The sequence below is a fragment of the Lissotriton helveticus genome, chromosome 4_1 (genome assembly GCF_964261635.1).
Source record: "Lissotriton helveticus chromosome 4_1, aLisHel1.1, whole genome shotgun sequence".
NCBI lineage: Eukaryota > Metazoa > Chordata > Amphibia > Caudata > Salamandridae > Lissotriton > Lissotriton helveticus.
In genome coordinates, this window is record NC_136063.1 from 517167794 (window position 1) to 517173053 (window position 5260).

Here is a 5260-nt window from a genome sequence, read left to right on the forward strand (position 1 = left end):
GTTACTAACGATATTCCTGTTCTGCACCACAGGCCCTGGCACCTTCCATCACATCTCAATGGCCTCCTGGTTGCTACTCATGGGTGAGGTGGCATGAGGCAGGTATTCTCCTTCTTGCCCACACTCCATCACGCCACGGTGGGGGTGAAAAGAAAGAAAGGGCAGGGAAGAGGGGTTGTGCTCCTGTCATCTTATTTCAAAGCTGTGTACCACCTTTTATGGCTTCCTCACTATCTTCTTAATTATTATATACCAAGTGGGAGAATCAAAGACTAAGGTACTGCTAGGGAGCTGAGCTAGACAGTAATGATCTAATTTGCAAATTTAAATGTAACCATTAGTTGCCCATGGTAATGCATTTATTTGCAAAAGTTATGATTTCAGATATTAAAAAAGTATCATTCATTTTCCTTTTTATGGCTACCATACTCCTTGAACCAGTTTAATAGCCCACATCAATACTTGTCTAGCTATCTTGCAACACTCATCATACCACTCATTATTGGTATTGCCCATTACCTTGCCCCTACCTTTCATATTAAAACATATTAATCTGGCCCAATAAACTCATAAATATGTCCAACATGGGTTGCACCCCTGATCTATAAGTACTCTGGTCCATCAGTGAGTGAGATACAATATTGTAAATTAGTGCCAAAGTGTCAACACACCTTTCATTCGCAGGTCACTTGACCCTCCTTCTATCATTGCTATCAATGATTGACTTTATCAAGCTCCCTTCAGAGAGGGGCTGAGAGGTAATAAATGCATCAGACAGTTCTAATGTGGGCATTGTGGTCACTATCAAATCCCTCAATGACCTACATGTCCAATAGCTTCCACCGGTGGAGTACGTTAAGTAGAATATAGTCAATCCTCGTTTTACAATTAGATCTTTTGTATGTATAGCTTGGATCTTGGTTGGAGATGGAGCATCTGTTACTAGCCCTCAACCCATATCTAAGAGAGAGAGAAGCAACTTGAAATGATGCCCTCACATTTTTACACAACCTTGCTTGTATCAGGCAAGGGATGCCAAATTCAGCCTCTCCTTCATCTGTGACATTCAAACTTTCCCCAGCATTCACATATTACCTTTGAACTAAGGCCTGCCAAGTTCCATTACAATAACCTAAGTTTCCTGGCAGGCTCTAAGAATACTGGGGATGGTCTTTCCCCTTCCTTGACAAAATTAGTAATGATAAGTGGTACTGTGAGCATCAGTACAAGGGATTGCCCTCCCACATCATTAATCACACTGCCCCCAGTAGGTTGCACTGAATCGGGCTCAGTGAAATACCACTCTTAGGATCAGGTACCAGCCCCTTACATAGAGGAGAATGTTTAAACTGGATCATAGATAGTACTACTTAAATCTGAAAAGTAGTATTATCCAGTGACCGAAGTGCATTAAAAAAAGTATGGTAACTGGGATGCTGCATGCAATGGGGGCAGGGTGAGTGAGAGTGGGGCATGGTCAAAGGCATGGCTAAAAGAAAACCTCAATATTCTGTAACTTATTTTGGTCTTTCACCTTTAGGTAACTGTGTATAAAATAAGGCACAACTTAATGAAACTTACATGCAAGTTATGTGAATCAATGGGGAATGCACTATCATACATTGGAAACCTTCATTAGTCATTCACTGCACCAGAGAGCCACAGAATTGAATCCTGGTTGGTGCAGTGGAGAATAGTGACTTGTGTATGTTTAGTGCTATGAGGTCCGAGTTTGTGAGAGAAAGCACTGTGAACTTGTGTGCCATTATTTTAAACTTGTATTACACACAATATAAGATAGGCTGCTAGAAAATATGCAAAAAAGTTTGATAAAAAAGTACTTCCAAAATAAAGATTTTAGTATTAATGAGACTGTATGTAGTGCACATTTTCTTTGTAACTGTCTTTTAAAATCACACACAGCACAGCTTGTAGCTCCCTTACGATACCTCTCAAAAAGAATAAATGTGTGACATCAGGAAGTTTTAAGAGATTCAAGTCAATATCAGCTTCCAAACACACTTTACATTTGCAAATTGACCAGTTGTGATAATTTACATTTCTTTCACAGAAGCTGGCACCCTGCCAGGAAAGCTTGTTTAGCTCTCTTCCCCTCCCTTGGTTTCACCCCACATGGGGGTCCCTGTCTTACACTTTAGCTGAAGCATTTGAACTCTCAGAATAACCACCCCGGGACTGTTGTCTTTTCACAAAAAGAAGAGGGACTGTTTTTTTAAACATTAACAAAGTATAGTCACATCGTGCTCTTCAGATCCTGCCTACTGCAACCACTGCTATTATCGGTTTTACATTAATGATTGTTCTTTATTTGGGGGGGGGGGGTGCCTCTCCCTTTGTACATACTGTAAATATTGCTTACATCAGTTGTTGCATATTGTTTGGCTCCCTTTTTTATTGCACTTTGCACTGTCCCGTCACTTGGAATAACTACAATATTTTTATTACTGTATTTAAAAGGAGCAAACTGGATAATGTTTATATTTAAATGATCCATGTTGTGCATTTATTGAAATGCTTTAACCCCTTCGGGGCTGATGACGAGCTCAGTTCGTCATGGGCGTAACCTGCCCTACGCTGATGACGAGCTGAGCTCGTCACGTAACGCGGGTTTTTTAAAATCGCAGCGCACAGCGGGAAAACCGCTAGTGCGCATGCGGTTAAACCACACTGAGACCATAGGTACTTATGTCAAAGTGATTCCTAGAAGAACACCGTTTTTTCGATGACTCTTTTGTAGATGGGAAGACCAAACATAGTTTGTACATAAAATATATTTCATGTTTTCCAGCAGAAAGTTACCATGACAAGGAGAAAAGTAGAACAGAAATAATAAATGTTTTATCTATTGGGATGGCTAGGTCACCAGGGGGAAACATCCGTTACAATGCAGTCATTACAACGCACTTCCTTTACAACACAACTGCCCTTACATCGCATGCCATTGCAACGCATGCCATTATAATGCATGTCGCTATAACGCATGCCATTACAACGCATACTACTACAATGCATGCCATTACAACACATTATAAGGTAAGTAATGCAGATTATTTAGTTTTAGGGTGGGTATGGGTTTTGGGGTACATGGGAATAGTAATTTTTACCCCTACACTATCCAACACATACCCTACTGTTCCTCTAAAATTGTTATGCGTTGTGATGGTATGCGTTGTGATGGTATGCGTTGTAATGGTGTGCATTTTAATGGAATGCGTTGTAATGGTAGTTTAAAAAAATGCATTGTAATGGCATGCGTTGTAAAATCATGCAATGTAATGGTAGTTGCGATGTAAAAACTGCATTGTAAAAGCATGCGTTGTAATTATTTGCGTTGTAACATCATATATTCTCCCAAGGAAGTTAGGGAAATCTTCAATTATTGTTGAATGTTCCATTCTAGACCATTATTTCTACAACGTAACAAATTGATTTTGTAATTAAAGATTTTAATACATTTATCATACATTTAACATAGGTCACATGTTAGTAAGTGATTGGATTACTACATTTAAAACTGCAGAGGAGTTTAATATACAATATAGTCCTTAGCAGTATTCTAGTACTCTACCGTTTTAGATGGCTGGGTGCTTCAGTCAGTTGAATGGGCCTCCTTTTCTAGTTTGTACTGTTGTTACTAGTAGAAAGGCTGATATCAAGTTTTCTGTTGTTAGCACTTTTCACTAATATTGTTATTTTGTATAGGAAGACACAAAGTGGTGTTGTTGATATTGCTCTTGCATTTTCTAAAAAGGTAGTTACAGTGCAAGCATCTGCTATGTTTACGAAACGTTATAAAATTGTCCAAAGCAAGAAAAAAAGGAAGTGGCATGAAGGATTTTGGAGAGAACTACTTGTTGCAGCGCAAGGAAAGAATAGCAAACAGTTTTGTCATTTAATAGCCAAGAGATCCAAAACATCAATTGCAGAGAAAGACTTCTACATACCACCACAGACCTAGATTGATCATTTTAGTTTGTTATATTCAGGGCCAATGGACACTGGTTGGGGTACCATTGAGACACCCACTAGTTTTTTAACTAATACAGAACTGGAAAGAGATCAAATTGTTTTTAACATATGAGAAACTCAAGGAACAATTGCCACACTACGATGCGACAAAGCACCAGGTCTCAATAGAATTCTGAGTGATCTTTATAGTTCAGCACCTGAAATCTGGGGCATGATTCTTAACCATAGCTAAATTCCATCCTAAATGGAGCAGATATACCAGATTCTTGGTTAGGTGCAGAAGAAGTACCTGTATTCAAAAAAGGGGACAAAAGTAACCCGGCGAATTATAGGCCCATCAGCCTGATTGATATTGCACAGAAATTATTTTGCAGGCATCTGCTGGAGAGGCTTTTAGACTGGATAAGAGAAGGGAATATATTATCATCCATGCAGACAGGTTTGAGAGAAAATACAAGTACAATAGGCCATCTGTCCTGCTTTTTAATAATTTTATGGAAATATGCAACAATCTAAAGGGAACATGTTTATGTTGTGTTTATGGACCTGTGTGCTGCATTTGATCTAGTTCCCCAAGAGAAACTTTGGGCAGCCCTGAACAAAATGGAGGGTCCCAAGCAACTTACTGCAGATAATCATAAGATTCCACAGTGATAACTACGCTCAAATCAGATGCAGAAGGAAGGGCAGGTTGACTGTTCAGATCAGGGTGAACAGAGGAGTGCGTCAAGGATGTGTACTTGTGCCTACATTGTTTACCCCCTGCATCAATGGATAGACTTATAGAATCACTGACCGACTGCAGAGGTGATCACCCTAAGCTTGCTGGTCAAGTAGTGGCATTGCTGCCTTTTGCTGATGATACTCTACTTATTTCCAGGACTCCAATAGGGCTTCAAAATCTAATGGATTGATTTGTGGCGGCCTGTGGGGAATTTGGGCTAGAAATCAATACCATGAAAACCAAATTCATGGTATGTAACCCTTATAAGTCCCTTAGGGGTGTGATAAAGCTGGGCTCCACTTCACTAGAGCATGTGAAGCAATTCGACTATCTCGGGGTCAGACTGACTAATTCATTATCATAGGCCCCTCAAATTGCAAAACGCCAGCTCTCACTCCAACATGTAAGATCTGCTTTAGACAAAAAACAGAGAAAGTCACTGTATAGACCAGTGGCCCCAGTAATTCAAGTGTATCAAGCTAAGGGCATTAGAGCTGCATTGTATGGCACCAAGTTATGGGGCCAGAATAATGTAAAGGACATTGA